The 21,422-nt window shown below is 40.5% G+C and overlaps 1 pseudogene; it reads left to right on the top strand.

Annotated features, from left to right (window-relative positions):
* The first annotated feature begins 10,943 nt into the window (after positions 1-10,943).
* On the top strand, positions 10,944-20,659 carry LOC140241940 (uncharacterized; annotated as a pseudogene).
* Positions 20,660-21,422: the final 763 nt, after the last annotated feature.

Consider the following 21,422-nt stretch of genomic DNA (forward strand, 5'->3'; position numbering starts at 1 on the left):
AGTACGTCCTTTTCGGCGTGGAGAGCTATTCTTCCAAGGGACACCGTCAATTCAAAATCAAACAACAAAATACATGATTGCCAGACTGTGCAGACTATCTTTATGAAGTCGAATGGTATAAAAATGACAGGTAGAAATCGATCAGCTGCCGATGAAAGGGTACATGCCAAGAATTGTCAAATTTGATAACAACAAAATCAACTTTGATAACAACACTCGGGCAGGTGTCTACGGGAAGCGTGTGTTATAACAGAATCAGCTCGTCCTCAACGGGTTAAAGGTCCTGTGTACCTTTGGGAACAGTGATTTTAAAAATATTAAAGGTATGACATTTAATGCATATGTGTAGGTATGTTGTATCACAAAACATCCTATCATATGAAATTTTCGCGATAAAGCCTAAAATATAAGGAGATATCTGTATTTTTCTCAATAAACCGTAACAGTAGACGGTTTAATAAGGAAATATTTTTGTTATAACTATATTATTCATAGTTTGTATATTTAACAATACTTAACATCGATTTTACCTTTTCAATTTTTTACAGTGGTTGTTTCTATCCCGAACTCAATTTAAGAACTATTTTAAAGCACTAATGTTCGGTTTTTGTTTCATCTGCAATTGGTAAATTATGCCTTTAAAGACATATAAACATAGAAAAGAAATGCGTTCAATTCGTGATGATAATCATGAATGGAACAGATAGCAACACAAATCAGGCGTTTAGTGCCGGATAAAGGAGTTTTGTAATGAATTTGATTAAAAGTTACATCATGCTATTATATAGTAGCTTGAAAAGATTCTTGATTGCATTGTAACGTCCCTAGATACCTGATGAACGACACGCTTTGAAATATTAATAGCAAATACAAGCGTGATGTTCTTGACGCAGATGAAAACAAAATAAGAAGAGAATTGTTGAACAGCATATTCAACGATGAGGAAGCGCATTATAACAAGCCCCGCAGAACCTTTTCTTACTTTTTTTTGTGCGTGTATGTGTGTCTATCTGGAGTGTGAAGGGACTGTAGGAAGATGGGGGGGGGGGGGTCCAAGGGTTAATAGTAACCCGATGGATTGTGGTTGTGATGGACAACAGTGAAGAAAAACAAATTACATTGTATGTATTAGTCATGCACTCCTTGGGACAATAATAGCACTGCGTTGCTGTTATTTTTCCCAAGCCTGAGGGGACATCACAAATGATGACATGAACAATCCTCCTATCACAGTATGATTATGGGGGAACATAAGATCAGGGAAGCCCTGACTTCTTGTTCTCTGTTCTGTTTGTTTGTTCGTTGTTTCATTATTCACCTGCATTATCTCTTCTAAATACCAAAGGAATACTACTACAGTACTAACAATGATTATACTAATGATAATGATGATGATAGTGCTAATAATCATATACCACTACTACTAATAATGAAAATAATGATAGTAATAATAATGATACTACACTACTACTACTACTACTACAAGTACTGCTACTACTACTACTACTACTACTACTACAACAACAACAACAACAACTTCTACTACTACAACTTCTACCACTACTACTACTACGACTACTACTACTACTACTCGTCGGGTCGTCGGCATCCTTCCGTCTTCGTGAGACGATGGAGTAGTTCCGTAGAGATGGGAGGTCAGCGGCAACGGCGGGAGTGGCTGAGCAGTCCCACCCTCGAGTGGCAGTCCCTCTTGCATTTTTCGCAGACGAATGTTGATTGTTGTTGTGGCTGGCACTCTCTCTGCTTCCTCCTTCTTCTCTTCTCAGCCAAAGCTGCATTTCTCGCATCCTCAGCCACCTTTACACCAGATTCCACAGTTAAGCGCCAGGAAGACCGGTCCTCAGCAAGGCTCTCCCAGGAGGAGACGTCGATGTTGCACTGCTTCATGTCTCTTTTGCAGACGTCTTTGAAGCGGAGGCGGGGGCGTCCAGTTGGTCGTGTGCCCTCAGCGAGTTCTCCATACAGGATGTCCTTTGGAATTCGACCTGCATCCATCCTGCGCACGTGGACGAGCCAGCGCAAACGTCTCTACCTCAAGATGGCCACCATGCTCTTCATGCCTGCTCGCTGTAGTATCTCCGTGTCTGGGATTTTGTCCTGCCAAGGGACGTGGAGAATGCGTCGTAGGCATCTGAGGTGGAAGCTGTGGAGTCTCTTCTCATGCCTTGCGTAGGGGGTCCATGCTTCGCTGCTGTAGAGGAGGGTGCTAAGCACACAAGCTTGGTAGACACGCATCTTAGTCTTTTCCGTGAGACTGGAGTTATTCCAGACTCTGTGGTGCAGTTTCGACATAACTGCTGCGGCCTTGGCGATTCTGCTGCTCACTTCTGTTTCCGGTGTGTGCGAGCTTGAGATAGAGGACCAAAGGTAGGTGAAGTTTCCCACAGTCTCCAGCACATGCCCATCAATGGCGATGGTTGGGGGATGGTCTGTGCCCTGAGCCATGACGTTCGTCTTCTTCAGGCTGATGGTGAGCCCAAACTCTTTGCAGGCAGCGGAGAAACTACTGACGAGCTGCTGCAGTCCGTGTTCCGTGTGCGAAACTAGGGCTGCATCATCCGCGAAGAGCATCTCGCGGATGAGCACCTCTCTCACTTTGGTCTTGGCACGGAGGCGGGCAATGTTGAAGAGCTTGCCATCGGCTCTGGTGTGAATGTACACCCCTTCGCTGCAGTCCTTAAAGACACCCAGTCGCGAGGATACATGGACATATTTCAGCCGCGGGCGGCAGCACGTAAACTCGCTTCCGAAGTTGCTACGAAGCGAAATTGTGTGCGTGCGCAAGACATCCCTAAAGCAATGTATCGCGCTATAGTATCTCGATTGCTCGCTTGATTGATCTGAGCGCGGGACAGTACGTTTTGTGTAATGTGAATTGAATGTATGATATACTGTATGTACTGTGTGATGTTCGCATGAGCTAGCTAGCTGCCTATACTTCGTACGACTACGCCTTCTGTTCATCGCATCGTCGATCGTCGTCACTCGTCAACTATACTGTAATCTATTAATCGTCAGATCAGATCAGACTAGTGAGTGCAGACCACATTATAGATAGGGTGGCCATCATGGACGATGACACATCGTCATGGGTAGCGGATATTAACGCCGAGTTGTCTATTCTGAACGCGGACGATTGGGTCGGAGACCCTGTATCATGTACTTGCTCTGGCGTGTGTAAATTCAGGACGGGGAAGCGACTGTGCCCATGCAGGGCCAACGGCCACAGTTGCACTGCACAGTGTACCTGTGGCCATGGTAGAAGGGGGCCGTGCACCAACCGACATACCGTTTCATCATCTTCAGTAAATATGTCTAAAATCTATATCTAATCAACTCGCACACATTGAGCGTGAGACTCACGCTCACTCAAGCAATTCAACCAGTTTTGACTGTCTTACTCTGATTAACAAAATCTCATGCTAAACCCCCCAAATGGAATGTACAATTGTAACTACATGAATACAAAAATAAATATATCTCTAAATTCTCTGATATTCCGAATATCGATAGGCCCAAGCCCAAAAATTCGAGATTTTCCCGTGTGGGTGTAAACTTTAAGCTTAACCAATAATAATCATTTTTGGTTCACGCACAAAGACGAGCTATTGTGTTACGATTGGTTTCTACCTATGCCACGTGAGCGTAGCTTGTACTTTTGGCAAATTACTACAATGTAGTACAGTACATATGGCTATGACGTGTGCTTTACATTGCTTTACGTACACTGACAGTGTGTGTTCGACTTACATACATATTGTACGTACGTACACGGTGTGTACGGCCGCACAGCAGGCCGCCAGGCACCAGCCAACTTAACTTCAAGTCAAAGTAGGGCCTAAACTAGAATCTATTGTTAGATCTATCATCTAACCTAAGTTCCCCTGTTTAACGTTAGAGTTCTACCAGATCTATTGGGTTAGACTACATGTATGATGGAGCTTGCGATAGATCTATTCAATTATTTAAAATTTATTTGCAAATCCTAAATCATATTCTTGGGGAATTTGCATAATATGATTGACATGAAACACTTCTCATTTAATGGGACTAATGACATTTGCTACCTACTGCTGGGTCAGTTTTTAAGAAGCGATAAACTGACCCAGCAAATGTCATTTCGATTACGGCGTTATCATAATTTGACATAAATGAGAACTTAGAGAAGTTTTTCGCGGAATTATACATAGAAAAATAGGCCTACTTGTCGATCAAACGCAAAGCCAAAGGCCCTAAAGTTACTGATAGATTAGAAAAAGTCATTCCACTTCAATCATTGATTCATGTAGGTCTAATAGACTTCTAACGTTACTTACACATCATCTGGATCTGGATTCCTTGAAGTTGTTGACTTGGCCAGCTGGGGTTGCTTGATTGGCGTAAGCCGTGGGCGGTGGCATTACAATTCCACCGTGCATGCATAACACGAATTTGCACATTCTAAATTCCTGCAAAACTGTTCGTGCAACTCCAGCAAGTGAAAAGCAAATTTTTCATCGGCACGCTGACGCTGAAGCTTCCCCCTCTGCCACTGGTCTCTTTGTACTTGTCCTAAGCATGCTAAGAACACGTCTCTCTGAGTTCTCCACTCGTCGATAGCGTCACACAAGTAGATACGTTTCCTCGAGTTGGACGGCTGTTTGATCTCCATTGTGAGGTTTCATTACTAAACCAAAGCCAAGGCTAAGCCGAAACAGTACAGCACTTTTTATTGTAAACAGTACACGCATGCCACACACATTATTGATATTGACATACCGGTACCGACGACTTTATATCAACTTTGTTATGTTACGATCCGGCCCAACGTACTGTACGTATAACACAGCTGACGCAGCAGACTATATTGCACGATGAGATCAAAACAACCTGCCATATGGCCATATGCATTGCAACTTGCTATACATGAAGCTTAGAGTTTTAATATTTCTTCATCAAAGAATATTCATAAATACCAAATATTAAACAAAATAATATATGAATAATTTAAAATATTGTTATATAATATTTTCAGACATTTTAAAATACTATTGCTTAGATTGCTGAAATTGGCACCATAGTGCAAATAAACAGAGACTGGAGCCAGATACGTACGTACGTACACCACACAGCTCTACTGTTGTGTCGCCGCGACCGGTAGGAGAGATTTTCATGCGCATGGCTGGTTGTGCGGTTTTGTGCGTGCACCCATTCGGCCCCATTCGGTAGGTATTCGGGCGTCCATGTTGAAATTACAGTGGACGGCTCGCACGGCTCTCGTGCCCCACTGGTTTTTCGCTGGTGCGCTGCGTAGCGTCGTGTTCGGCATTCGGCACATACGGGGGTACTATAACGGGGGAAGCAGCTTGTCGTGCTTTTCTACTGAGCTGCGAATCGCCTGCGACGACTGTATGCCTTTAAAGGCGTCTTCAAAGGCTCCTTCAATACGCCAATACTACTACTACTACTATTACTACTACTACTACTACTACTACTACTACTACTACTACAACTACTACTACTACTACTAATAATAATAATAGTAAAAAGAAGAAGACAAAGAAGAAGAAGAAAAGTATTCATTTTTAAGTGACTCGGTAACGGGGGCACAGAGGGCGCTATGTATGTGGCTAGTGATATACCTGGTAAAGTGGTATTTACAGCTGAAATAACTCAAAAGAGCGAAAACAGTTTACCGCAGAAATGAGGATTATGTGACTGTAGCAGTGATTTCGATTCCGTACGAGCCAGCATGAAGGTGTGTTTGTCTTCTGCAAATGACTTTTATTTCTTTATTATTAACCCTCTGTGTGCTATAAGTGCTGACTGGCACATAAAACTCCATAGTATTGTGCACACTGTCCGAGGTCCTTGGCTCAGAAAGGTTAATAGAGCGTTCCATTACGAGACAACAAAAAGGTTTGTGATGTGTATAACAAAACATTTTGATGGTTTAAGCATGGAGCTACTATAGTAGCTACATAGTTTGACCCTTAGAATGAGGTTGTTATCATTCGCTGCTGAAAGGGAAACTGCATCAAAGAGTGTTGTATTGCGTCAGACATCAGTAATCACGAAAGTTGGCATAGCACTGTCGGAAAATGGAAAATTGACAAGATTAATTTTTTAATTGGTGAAAGTAAATTCGATAATATTATAATCATTATGGCTGAGCAAGATTCTTGGAATGGAACATTTCCCTACAGCGCATGAACGGGATTAAAAAGGGATTTGCATACAGTTTAATTCAATTGTACTAGGTGTTACAAAAACATTTCCCACTTTTGATCCTTGATTGTTCAAAAACTATATATCAGATAACACTGACATAGATATGAGCTATAGCTGAATATTGTACAATTTTGTTGGAGGCAATTTTGAAATGACAGCATGATTCAGTTTCATTAAATCAAACATTAATTTTTCAGTTTTGCTCTATTTTCAACCCCCTGTACAAAACTTTAACTTTGCACAGAAGTCAATTGGTGTGTATGGGAGTGTGTAGTTGACACCCAGACAATGGTCCTGGACAATGACCAGGATTTGAATGCTCTATTATTCATTCATGAGGAATTCCATCATCATAGCTAGTCTTTATTCATTCTGAAATGCAGTGTATGCAAGCACATGGAAACATGTGCTTACGTTTTTCATGTGCATGCATTTCACCCTTTGCTAGGAATTCAGACTAGCAGTGCCCAGGGCAATCCATCATGAATAATTGATAAAGCATTCATGTGCCTTGGGGCAGAGCTCTGAACAGGTGGTATCCAGGTCCATTGTTCAGGGTAATTGTAAGTACACACTCACATACACATCATTGGTTACTGTATAAAGTTCAGGTTTTTGTACAGAGGTTTAAAATTTGACCAAAATTTGGAACCTAACTTTGAAATCAATCTTTGATTTTATGAAACTGATATAAGTTTTCATACTCAAATCACCTCCAACTAAATTGTACACTATTCAGCTATTACTAATATAAATGACAGTTTTATCTGATACATAGTTTTCGAGCTATTAAGCATCAAAAGTGGGATTTTTTTTTGTAACACCTAGTATTACTGTTTTTGCCTCAGAAAAGACGAAGAAAAGCTTTAATTGGGGTGTATTTCGTAGAAAACCGCTTGACTTGCGATGACATCATGTGGTCATCGGTGGGGAAACAAGTAATTCTCCTGGAGAAAATTATAGAATAAAAACATCGGCTATGATATTTTCAGACATAAGTAGTTCCTGGTATTGTGATTCCCGAAAGGTATGCCCGTGTTTATTTCGCTTTGTGGAAAATTAAGATTATTTTAGAGTAAGAATAATAATTGTAAAGAAAAGATTGATCGGGTCAGAAATCTTCCTCTGGTCAGCTCGGAGAGACCGCGTGAGTTTCATTCACTCTAAGAACGGCAAGAGGAAGAGGACATGTTTTGCGTCGGAGGAAAAGTCAAAGTTTTGGACAGTCATCCCGATTTTGGAGAAAATCCGGGTTTGTACGACGTATTCTGAAAAGCGGGAACTCTTAGCACAAGAGAGATTCCTGTGTTGGATTTAAGTTCTTTTGTGTGTGTGTGTGTGTGTTTTGTTTTGTTTTGTTTTGTTTTGTTTTGTTTTTTGCTTGAGTCATTCAGAAACATTAAAGGCCCAAGTTCCTATAAACTGAAGTCTCCCGATATCCTCATTGGTGTGAACCCCGTGGACCTCAACCGTCCATATACCCCGTGAAGTCGACCCACTTCACGACAGCAAGTTAGTTCTGTTATATCAACAAAAGGACGGGGACGCTCTTTAAACCGAAGGTTTGTTCATCTGAAAATGATAGTATCTTCGTTATCCAAAGATTATCTACTTTGAAACACACAAATTTCGTGTACCTAGATGTTTGTTAACCCCCAAAAAGATATGGTTCGTTGATCGGGAAATTTGTGGCGTTAATCGGAGGGTTAGTCTGTCAGGAAACATACACCGCTGATGACGGTGACAAATCTTTTCTTCATTTATTTTGTTTCGATTCGAAGCCTCATCTTATATGTATGTATGTATATCAATGTGGGAAATGATTGTTTACCAAATTTCAGAACACACTTGTCATAGACAGATGCTTCAAAACTTTGGAAATACTCGCATTATACTGTTAGGTCTCTCCCAATGATTTGTTTGAACCGGAATTTCAATGACACGTCAAGAAATTCGCTCAAGTGAAATCGGGACCCAGTTTCAGGAGTTTCTTCTCCGCTTGGCTTTCGAAATGCATTGGACCCAGAAAAAAAAAAAACTAATGTTGACAACGTTATCGAGGTTGATTTAATGATAGAAAGTACATGCTGTCACTCTACATTCTACTTTTTATATGAAAGTTTTTCAAAGTAGCAAGAATAATACAAAATATATGTTTTCATATCAAAGCCTATAGAAGAAATGCTTGCTCTTAGCTGCAGAAAGTTAATTAAGTTTTCCCCCAAGAGCATCCTCGTTGGATAATGGGTGCTATAGTATGAAAATTGAATTCATTCATAGGTCAAGGGTAATTTCTTCAGTTTCCAAGCAACGATTCTGCATTGTCGCTTCTGATACATCAAGGCTACATAATGTTTTGTACGGATATGGAGAGGTTCTGCGCATCGATGAAAGTGGATACTCCACCGCTCAACCCCCAAGACAAAATGTACTTTTCTTATGTAACATGTTGTTTTATTTACTGTGTTTGATAATGACTCACTATTTGGAACCATTATAGCAAGCCAAGCCGGTGTTAAAGTGGTGCAAGTAACCATCCTTGTCCTAACCAGCTCCGGGTAAAATGGTAAAAACTGAGACCAGGCGTTCCTATTCCTCGCTAAATATGTGACGGGGTAAATAAGGAGCAGACAAAATAAATGTAGCATCACAAATACTCAAACTAGAATTAAAGAACCATGCATTGTTACACAATGTGTATATAACTATGCCACCAGGTGCGCGGGGAACCATTTTTTGGTATGGTGGCATGGTGGCGTAGGGATTTGTCTCTTGGAAATGAGATTCTTAGTAACACAACTCGTCCTCAGCGTGGACACGTTTGGACAAGATTATCTCCCAAATATGTCCCATTGACTCCGATGAAAATGGGTACATAATGTTGCTTATTAGTGAGGCAATTTATGGTAGCCAGTGCTTTACACGGAAGAAGCAACCCTGTATAGGTAAGCGCATGTCATAATTTTCATCTATATCAATGAACGTCCAGTATTTTGAGAGCAATTGATTGTGATTGTGTGTGTGTCTGTCTGTCTGTCTGTCTGTCTGTGAAATTGTTGCATGGCTGTTGCAGCAGACTGTTAACTGGGCTGAAATACATTTACACATGTACTAATTTTTGCAGCATGTCCTAGATGTCTCAATACATTTCAATCATCGAACTTGAAACTATGAAAATGTTAAGCAGCAGAGCTCCAAAATATTTTGCACCTTGTAACTCCAATCTCCTGATCAAAAAAAAAAAAAAAAAAAAAAAAAAATCCCTTGTGGCGTAAATGATCACCCAAAAGAGTTTCTTTGATCTTTAGCAGATTCTGATCCGCTAAGTTCAAGTATGCTATTGACTTTTGAAAGCAGACGGTATATCATTCCGCCAATTTATTGAAACAAAATGTCGGCCGCAGAGAACATCATGCATCAGCCATTATGATCACGTTCTGAATAACCTTCAAAGGGCTCGATAGATACTTTAGCAACCGATTCTTTCCCCTCGAAACGATTTAAAGAAATGGTATATTTTTGGTTGTGATGGGGATTCAGGTTTTAACTTTTTGTGAGATGATTAGAAATCACCTATATGAAATATCAAAGAGGATCATTTCTAAAAGGAATTAAACGTTTATTTGATTAAGATAGGTTTTGAAATTTCAAATTTTGAGATATCAAAAACATAGTAAAACAAAGTGTTCCTAATAAAAGGTGGGACCCACCTTTTATTAGGACCACTCTGTTTTTGATATCTCAGCCATTTCAAAACCGATTTCAATCAAACCTTTATTACTCTTAGGATTGTATGCTCTTTCATATTCATAAAGATGATTTCTTATTATCTCACAGAAAATTAAAACCTGAATCCCCACCTCAAGTAAAACTATACCATTCCTATAAGCAACAATAAAAACGATATCAAAATGAAGTAGTACAGTTTAGAGTGCAGGTTTATCACTGGCAAATTTGGTTAGTGTTCATGACTCTTCACCTAAGGCTTAATTTTGAAAGCGAGTCGTTTTGGAGAGCTCTTATTTCGCTAATTGCGGCTCATTTTTATCATTAGAAGTAGTGACAGGCCTACTGAATTCATCCTACTCATTCTTATTCATGGGTTTCATCTCAACTTGACATGTTTGATCTCTGCAAAGGCTATAGACCTACTTGGACAAGTCGTCTAGACTATCCAATGATACATTGCACTCAGCGTCCACGCCTACTTGAACACCCATTACACAGCCCACGCTTTGATTAAGCACTCTTGTTAGAGCGGGCGTTAAGCAAGCCACAATTATGGGATGTTGGTAAATCGACTTTACTCATTTTTTTTTTTTAATTGGAAATTATAGAGGATTAACAAAAATGAAAAAAAAACCAACAACAACAACCAAACACGGTGTATGTTTAGTTTACCTACGTGCAAACCTGCAGTTTCAAGTGCGACAGAAAGTAAAATCGGGCTCACAAATCAAACCAATCACAGTTCGTCACAAGAATTTACCTTGACATAAACGATTAAAAAAAAAGAGGAAAAAAACCCAAACAAATCATTTTGAAGTTTCATATGAAGGGCAAGTTTTCTCGATTTCTGCTCAGTTATTGTGGCAATCACCGCAGCGAAAGGCGCAATTTTGGTTAACCTTCCATCTATTATCAGCTATAGTAAGATATTCTGGGGTGGTACACGCGGTCAAGAGCTGATATTTTCCTTCAACCTGGTAGCCATGTTGGCTAAAATCGTCGAGGTCGTAATTTTGGCCTCTGTGGTCCTTGGTGCTCAGCTACGGGTAGGTGACCTTCGTTTCATTGGGTGTTGTCAACAAAATTCATCCTTCTATTTAGACCTTTCGTTCTTTCTGTTTCATTTTGTTGTAATTAGATAACTTGTGCCCCCTCCCTAATTCAATTCATGCTTTATTTCATTTTTCGAAAAGAACATAAACATTTCACTTTCTTTGGTAACAGAGAATAAGGTTGCATAGTCAAGACAAAGTAAATTGAGAAAAATAAAATCGAGGAACCTTGGAATAAGAAATACGTTGTAATGAAACTTGACTGAAGTGCTAAAGACGACATAATACGTAAGACATCGAAAAATGGAGGGACCCACTAAGAAGACAATGCTTGTAGAATGTGGGCCCCTCAAGTACAGAATGTCAATAGAAATTGAACTGATGCAAAAAGGGGAAGAAAGACTGGGAATAAAGTAAAAAAAGAAAAAAGTCTGGAAGCCCTCTAGGAAGATAAAGTATCAAACAGACATACATACTCAGGCGAGTAAACAGAAAACGAAACTGGGACGGCGAAACTAATAAAGGGGGACTCATAGACAAGACAGAACGAGACAAGACTAATATAACAGGAAGACAATACAACGGACAGAAAGACAGAACAGATCCAGTGATCCTCGACAGAATTCATTGAAAAAAATGATGGGATGCGTGAAAAGGATACCATTATATAGAAAAGTATAGAGAAATAGATGCAGAAATAATATAAATGAAATCAAACCTACTCTGTAGGTGTCTCAGGACAAGAGAGACGAGAAAATACGGTATATCACTTGTAAGCCAAGTTCTTCGAAAAGGAATTGAAATAAGCCAACAGGCTAATTCAATTCTGTGGGATCACAAAATTGCAATAAAGAAAACTTTAATCTTCTTTTAAATGAATATATAGAGGGGGAATCTTTTATATCATTATTCAGGGAATTCCAGTAAGTTGGGCCAGTGTAAATAAGTGTGTTCTTAGCAAACATCGTTCGTAAAAGAGGTAAATGAAATTCATTGGAGCGTCGAGTGGGATACTCATGGAATGATTGATTTCTTTGAAACATAGAAGCAAAAATGGACGGGAGTGAGTCGTTGCTGTACATGTACATAAATTGCCCCAAATTATATAAAAACAAATCTTTAATTTTTAATAGCTTATTGGAGGAAAATAACAAATTTGAGTGGGAGGGTATGGAAGGATAACAGATGATACGGAGAGCTTTCTTTTGTAGGAGGAATACTCTATCAAGTAGATTCTGATGAGTGTTACCCCATACTAAAACACCATAATTAAGATAAGGCAATATCAATGAAGAAATCATTCTTTCCTTACAATCAGCATGCATAGGTCCGACGTCTGTCAGGTGTCTGGCCTTACAACAACTCAATCTCTCAATCTATCTCTTTTATCGTGCTTTGCACTGCTATAACACCAGTCCTACTACATTTTTGTGTATGTCATATAACCCATTAGGCATATAAGGAATTTTGTGTTCATTTGTTTGTTTGTTGTTGTTGTTGTTGGGTTTTTTGTTAATACCTGGATTCTTTCCCTCAAATATACCCAGAGTGTTGGTTTTCTTCTTTTTTTTTCTTTTTTTTTAAGAGGGTTTGAATAGGAGCAGTCAGCATGAACATTCTGGGAAATGTGCGTTGAATAAAAAGCCAATAATAATGAGCATGAATGAATGTTTCAGATTGACCGCGTGATGAGTGGTTGAAAGCTAGAATCTATTATTGCACAGATTCATCCTGTAACTTGACAATTTACCTGTTACTTTATTCAAACTGATAATTTTGATAATCCCATAACCGTTTTCTTTCCATTTTTTGGTAAGTGTAGTATCGTTTGATTTTCCATGATTGGTTAAATTAGAATCGTGTGAGTATGAATGTACCCACGAGAGGACCTGATTATAATCGTTGATTTTCGAGTTTGGGGGCTTATCAAAGACATTGAAAATTCTTAGACAAGTTGAATAATTTTCATTTTCAGTAGATTATTGATGGATATTCACTCATCATTCCAGAAATATCATGTAAGTGGTTGTAATTTTGAAATATGGTAATAACTTGATTTAATGTATAGCATTTGATGAGTATTATATGAAGCTCTTTTCACTTTTTAAGTGAAACGTTTATAATGACATTAGTAAAACATTGTGTTTGTAAGAACAGTCACAATTCAGACAACGTCCCTCATAACGTATATGTCAGATAGTAATTTAAAAATCAGTCTGATCTACTACACCTCAAGAGAATTTTCCCAGTTTGAAAAAGAAAAACAAACAAGAAAGCGTATTTCTGACAAAGTTTTACCTCGTCAGGTGATCGAGCACCACGTACGATATGTATACAAACAAAATGGTTAACAGCATTTTGAGAACTACATAATATGCATGGTACGTTGACCATATTAAAAGCATCCGATCAAGAAAATATAAATAAATATAATATATATATATATATATATATATATATATATATATATATATATATATATAATATGTATATAGAATATAAACGACATCTATTTGTTCTCAAAATCCAATAACAAATTACACCAATTAAATTTCGAGAAAAAAAATGAAATCATGCATCAGTTTACACCTGGACTTTTCCCTCCGAATCCCCATTGTCTCGCCACCACTTTATTCGCAGCTCCATCCCGCCGATTTATTTTCAAAGTATTGATATCTTTTTTTGAAGGTTCGATTGTGCCTCGTAAGACTGTATTAAATGTTTTCTACCGTTGAGACAGTTATAATGTATATCCTCTGGAAAATCAACAAGGTAGAATTGAAGTAAAACGATGGCAGATAATGGACCCTCAGGGAATGCCGGCATCCACTCAAATTCAGTCAGTTTTGGTATTCTGTTATTGATATAGCAGAACACTTTCATCGGCCCATAACTGTTATTGTTATAAGAGAATACTTCTTTGGCCCTATAATCGTTGATTTACACATTGCCGATTTGCCAAGTAATGGCTGTAACTGTGATTTGAAAGGATTTTGAATGTTTTCATATTTTCTTTTCTGTTTTCATCATTATTCTAACCCTGCTGCTCTATAGGTAAAACAAAAACAAAGTCATGATCTTTTCTTTTTGTCATTGCCACTCCTTAAAGTTATGGATCACAATCATTTCTCTGCTGTCATGACTTAGATTAAAACCCTTCAAGGTATCGGCCCATGCCCGCTTCCCGACGGATTAGAAGTAGATTGGCAGGCGGCGTACGACTGCATTCGTCCCTACACGGACCTCCCTGACGACCTCAAACCGTGGTACGAACTCGCAGACTCCCCTTTCCTCACCATATCTAACGTTATCGACGCCGTTGGCGCCGCCTTGACGGCAGGCACCAAAGCGGAGGGGTTCGCACAGCTCTGCGTGAAGATCGCCTCGCGCTTTCCCGTCAAACTAAACGGTGCTTTTCCTCTTGAAGCCTTGAAACCCAATCCTGTCCGCTGCCAGCGAAGGTACAGCATTGGATGTTGAAGATGTCTGTCTCAGGATCGTGGAAACCATCGATACTTTAACGAGTCCTGGTAGCACGCCACCAGTGTTCACTGGAGGATACACAGAATATTCTTCCTCTTCCCGGACATATGAGGAGGCGGGGATGTCCACCTACGCATGGGAAAGGTGGGAGTCGTCCTCGGCGCCATATGCCGGCGGTTTCGACGATTTCCGTTACTTCGACTTTTTCTCGCTTCTTCAAAATACCGATCACGTTGTCTATACTTACGACACTCTCTCTACGTTCTGTAGTGTTCTTGGGAAAGAGGTCGAGGCTAGTCCCACCCTCCTGCGGCTGATGAAGGACTACAGCAAATCAATTGTCAAAGAACTGAATCCTCTGGGCCTCGAAATATGCGAAAATGTGGATGACTTCCGAATTTTCCTCAAAAACTTTGGTGGACTACCGTCATGGGATTTGGAATACTTTGTTAACTAAATGGCCAGACTTGCAGCTATCGCGACAGGTTTTACCGGGACACAGGAACTCTGCCTTGCCTTGGAGCTGGCGCAGGACACCGTCGACATCGATTTCTTGGCAAGCGACATCACCGACAACCTGTTCGACATCCTTACAGATGAGGAAAGGTGCTCTGTTGTGTTGTCTGGGTCGCTGCACGCCTTGGCGAGGAATTCGACCTCTTACATGTATGAGGATATCTTGGAAGAATTTCAAGCGTCTACCGGTTTTCACACTCCTGGCGATTTATGCCAATACACGGCAACCTCATTCAGTGTAAGAGGTTAGTATTTGATATAGGCCTATCATACTCGGTGTATATCAATTAATGTAAAGTGATTGCCTAAGATGTGAGTGAGTTTAAGTAATTGTTGTAGATTTTTAGTGTACGTACAAAGTGAATTGGAACATACATTGTATTAGGGCCGGCGCAAAGGGGGGGGGGGGGGTATTCGCCCTTGCTTCTATTGATTGAATAGATTATAGGAATACTCTTGGTCCCCTCTTTTTACATGACAAAACCCGGAAGTGGCATCAGAAATATAAACTGTATGGGCCCCACTTTAAAAGCCGTAGCGCCCGCCCTGCATATTTCAGTAAGTAATAAAGAATTAAGGGTTGTTGTAAGTCTTATAACTTGAGAGAAATTTGAGGCATCAGCCTCGTCAGTGTTACTGCAATGTTTTTTTTAAAAAAAAAATTATGTTTCAATATTATCCCTATTGTAAAAGGAATACTCTCTTCAGGAATAAGACATTTCTTTTTTCTGTTGAATATCAATTACAAAAGATCATTTTGTAATGTATTATTGCATCTTTCTTTTCTTTTGTCCTTCATCAATCGAATCAGACAACGTAGATTCTCTTCATGTGCGACTTCGAGGTGGGACGACAACGTGGACTGCCTGGGAGTGGAATCTAACATGGGCCAGTGCGGGCACAACGGGTATAAAATTCACAATTGTAACCACGACGAGGATGTGGGCGTGATATGTAGCACAGGAGGTTAGTACTGCGCTGCTAGACTTGGCAAGGTGCCTGCATTTCAGATTGTCCAGTGGTTGTGGACGAGAATTCTCCCCGACCGCTGGGAAGTCGCCGCTACTTTATTTTGACAGTTTGATTCAGTTATTTCTTTTATTCCTCTTCGAACAACACGTTTAACGTTCGGTCTGATCTATGGAACTATAGAAACAGAAACAAAACAACAACAATAACAAAAAATATAATCAAGAATGTCTTAAAATTTCATGAAGAGAGGGAAACAAAAGAATGCTCAGGTGGAGCATTCATTTTTGGTGCGTGCGTGCCTTCGAAAACAGTAGACCTGTACTTCTGACCTTTTACCTTTCACAGCTGCGCCTCCCGGGCCGGAAGTCCTTGAAGTTCGACTAATCGGTGGCGATAACGACGCCGAAGGCCGAGTCGAAGTGCTTCTCGGCGGAGTTTGGGGAACCGTCTGTGATGACGACTGGGATCGTCGAGACGCCGAAGTGGTGTGTCGCATGTTGGGCTTTGAGGGCGCCCTGACGCCTACGGAGAGGGATCCGGTTCAGTTCTACTGGATAACGTTGAATGCACGAGCGAGGAGGAGAATTTAGCAGAGTGCGAACACAATGGATACGGAGAAAATAACTGTGGGCACGGTGAAGACGCCAGTATGCAGTGTACACGAACAACGCCAAGTACGTCAAAAGCTAGTTACCCAATTAGAGGACTCCCAGTGTCTGTTCCAGTGTAATTTGTCTTTGAGTTATAATTTTATAACGGAATCCCTCTCATGCGCAAACTAGACACAGACCTGGGTTTATCGGTATGTTCAGTAGTAATATCATTTCTGTTACCTTTTTAATGGACATTTTTTTTTGCCCCTCGAGGTCGAGCATTTCAATATGAAGAGGGAAATTCACCACTTTCATGACTAATAAAATTTGTAACCGGGCATTGAGAGATGTGTCCCTTTGTTCGTTTCATTAAACCAAACCAGGTCCTGAAATACAGCTTCTTCACGTTCTTGAAGCGTAATGTCTAATTTGTATGTGGGCCATACCGTAGCTCTGCGAGTCGACAGGGCATTATTGATAGACAACATAGGTAAAACTACAGGGGTGCTGCCGGTAAGGGTCTCCTACTGGTGTTCTGCATATACCTCTGCAGCGAACCTCCACGACTCACTCGGAACAAGTTTCGAGCATGCTCAAGGCCTTGTCATACCGTATCTGGAGAAGTTTTGCCTCTTGACTTGCGGGGAAACAAATTTGCTATCCGGAGCTCTCCGCAGTTGGTCCGCACCTGACAGTACCTAGCGCGTATCTCGCCTGTAGTTGCCCGGAGGTGCGAACGCAAGTCCCATTTAACCGCAGCCAAGTTTTGAGCATGACCAGAACATTTTCCGGGTGAGTCGCGGGGATGCTCGGAGAGGTCCACGCAGAACGCCAGTAGGAGGTCCTTAGCGGCAGCACCTCCCAGGCAACTCCCACGCAGGTACTTCGCAGTCCCCGTATGCAGCCAAGATAATGGCATTCTGTATTCCTTCACTGAGTTGTCAGCACCCATGCGACTGGTACATAGGTCACACAGTATACCCGTAAGTAGAATTTAAGTAGAACGCGTCCAGCAAGTAAGACACATTCTCTGACTCGCCAAAATCCTTGTCCGCCCTCAGAAATTGTCCGGTATGCTGGAAAATCCCAACACACAAGCCGGCTCAGCATGCCTAGAAAGGTGTGACAGGGCCTAAACAAGGTTGCGGGTGAAAAGATTTGCGTGCGCACCTCCGGGCGACTACGGGTGAGATATGTGTCATATGCGGGTCATCTGCGGGGACGTCCGGGTAGTAAAAATTGTTCTTCACAAGACATTATTAGTTGCACGCAAGGCTTCTCCGGAAAGGTGTGACACGGCCTTTACGGAATAAATGATGCAATATGATGTACATGTATCTATACAAGTAATAATGCAACATTCATTATAAGATTATTTGTAATATAGATCATTACATATTTATCATGTGGATATATATGTATATAATTTATGTGTGTGTGTGTGTGTGTGTGTGTTATACCGGTATATGTTATATGTTATACCGGTATATGTTATATGTTAAGGAATTTATAAACCACGTTTTGGCACAATAGTCATGATAATATTTTTTTTTAAATAGAACATTTTGAACAGAACTCAAGAATGTTTAATGTACCATGCATGCTGTCAGTACCAACAGCCTATTTGAAGAACACACAAATAGATGAAATTAAAAATTGTTTCAAAATCGGTTTTAAATTGCTTTATAGATCCTCTCGACGAACTCGAGGTGAGACTTGTCGGTAGTTTATGCAACACCGAAGGCCGAGTCGAGGTGCGTTACAACGGAGAGTGGGGAACCGTCTGCGACGACGACTGGGACCTCACCGACGCGGACGTGGTATGTCGCATGCTGGGATTCGAAGGCGCCTTGGAGGCGATGTGCTGCGCCGCTTTCGGTTACGGCTCCGGTCCCATTCTCCTCGACAACGTCAAATGTTTCGGCTCGGAAAACAGCTTGGCTGAGTGTCGACACAATGGATTTGGCAAAAACAACTGCTGGCACGGAATGGTGCGATGCATCGGAGAAAGTACGCCTACCCCCTTTTATCACTGTGGTCAACTTGAAGATTGCACTCACGTGGTTATCAGGGAGCTGTAGATTTGCGTCGCAGTCGACAATTGCGTTCGCCGTTCTCCTCTCTCCCTGCGTCATGTTGCAAAGTAGCTCTGGACTACGCGAGGACGCAATCTTTAACAAAAATAAATTGGCACCCTCATAAGATAAATGCATCAAGTAGCTCTCTGCGTCGTGAATTGAGCGGACGTAAAACCAGCCCAGAACGCGTAGTGAAAACTCTCACGACGCGAGCTACAAATAGATCGCTTTTGATGAGAGATTTTGCGCATGCTCAGAACAGTTTTTTTCCCTTCTGAACGTCCCTGTCGCGAAAATCTTAAGCTCCCTATTGTTGGTGACATGACATTTGCTCCTGCGACAATTCCTCCGGTCTTATTTATCCAAGGACTTATGGTTGGGGTTACAGTAGTGATGAGGTTTTAGGTTTAATTTGATACATGGATTAGGATTAGGCTTAGGGTAATGTTTATTTTTTGGGTAGGTGTCTTGCTTTAATAGCGTGAAGATACCATGGGAGTAATTGCCGCACGAGCAATGTCCTGAACCATTGTTATTACCCAGAATACGGAATTATGTGTTTTACAAGAGTTGGTTTGTGAGTTTGTTTGTTGTTTGCAAAATATCTCAAGTATAGGCCTAGTTTCGAACGGATTTGGATAAAATTTTCAAGAAATGGTGATATTGACAGAAAAACACATGACTGAATTCTGACAGTGATTCGGACTGCCATGTGGATGCAGGAATATTTCGAATCTCTTGACGGATTCTTTATCATTGGGAAATATAGCTAGATTACGCAGCGCATTGCCGTCACTCTTTTTGTACACTATAATTAATTTATATTACGTAGTGGGAGTGTAGAAAATGAAATGTAACACAGGGTGGAAATCACGGTATGTGAAAAAATGAGCTGCTTGATAGAGGTCTGACGTCTCCATGTGATTTTCTAGTTGACTGTAAGATACGTCCATTCACTTCACATACTTCAAAAAGTGTAGCACTGTGATTTCAACGTTAGCAACACCATAATCGACATTTAAATCACACACCATACATTGAGCTTACTTTACCCGAGTGGATTGTTAGAAAACCGACAAAGAAACCAAAGTAAACAAATTACGAATATTTATGAGAACAGGATAAATTTTCAAACAGTGAATAAAAGTAGAAGAACAAAAAGATCTTCTAATCTCAAAACATGATTAATGACGATAGTGTTTTACTAATTCATCGTTTAGATAGAATAATTGCTTATGGAAACCAATCACATCATGTATATTAAGCAAAAGTTTCACACACACTTCTACGCGCACACACTCCATCTAACACTTGTTTGCTTTCTTTTAAATGATGTATTTGCAAGAATTGTGCTCTCTCAATCACTGAAAGACATGTCGTGTAACCTAATGAAAACGTACTATGCAGAGACTCCAACTCTCCCGTTTTCGACGGGAGATCTCCCGCCGAAAAACCATTTTTGCAAAATCTCCCGTTCTCCCGCTTGAGATTTAAATTCTCCCGCCCTGGCTCTTTGTCTCCCGTTGGAAATGATTTCTCACTTATTTCTATCGTATGTTGAAAAAATAAGCCATAGATAGCACCAGAGAGCATCTAGAACCCTGGGAATTTCGCGCTTCGCACACATCAACTTAGAATCTCCCGTTTGTTAGGGGTTTCAGGCGGGAGAATCTCCAGATCAAAAGGTGCGTTGGGTTGGAGTCTCTGACTATGTTACCATTTTGTGGAGGTACGTTGAAATAAATGTGTAATGATGTGTAATGGAGATGTTCCAATCACCCTAAAGAACAAGAACAAAGCTACCTGTTACAACCTTCGAGGAATTATCCTTTGACTCTTCTTTTAGCGGGCGACAGATGCGACGATATGCGAAGGCAGCGGCGATATTCACTTGGACAACGTGGCGTGCACCGGGGACGCAAATAGCCTGGCCGAGTGCGAACAGAACGACATTGGTGAACATAACTGCAATCACCTCGAGGACGCCGGAGTTGTCTGCGTTTAACTTACAGTAAGAATCTGTGTAAAAGAAGAAAATGATTGAAGCGATACATTTGAAGCTAGCAAGTTTGTTGCTTTAGCCAAACAGTTTAAAGCTATTTGTTGGAGAGGACTTACAATGAAATCAACGTTAACAAGTCACATCAGTAGCACAAAATACGATATCAAAAAATGTGAAATATGAAAACATATGAATTCAAGAATGCTCATCATGCTTTGAAGTTTACTGACCTTTAATTCTGTTTTGATTGTTCCTCTGCGGTGTATTAGTGGAAAGCGATTAAGACTCTTCTTATTAAAGATTCCCCCTAAAACAGAGATTTTAAAAATATTGGGCTGCAGGTAATATTGACATGAACTTGGGGAAGCGAGGACGTGACTGACACTGGTAGGGCTGTTCAAGAAATATTATGTTAATGTGCTAATTTTGCAGTTCTCTTTTTTACTGTGAATAATGCTATAATTTATCATTCTCGTACTATTTCAAGGACCTGAATATAATTATCTCTATCTTTCTAAAAACAAACAAACATACAAACAAACAAACAAACAGCATGGTTTTGGTTCCCAGTCAACTGGGCAACGATTTCAAAATAAAAGAGGTTATGCAATATGTATTTGCAATTTTACCTACAATGTAGGTGTAAGGAATTGCACTGTATGCTAGAAATGATACAAGCAAAGCATACGTTGTGGTAACTAAATGGGGCTGGGGAAAGGTATTCGCGTGGGACAAGATACGCTGTCTTGTTTTCATCTGTCAGAAT

This window comes from Diadema setosum, chromosome 1, assembly GCF_964275005.1.
Source record: "Diadema setosum chromosome 1, eeDiaSeto1, whole genome shotgun sequence".
NCBI lineage: Eukaryota > Metazoa > Echinodermata > Echinoidea > Diadematoida > Diadematidae > Diadema > Diadema setosum.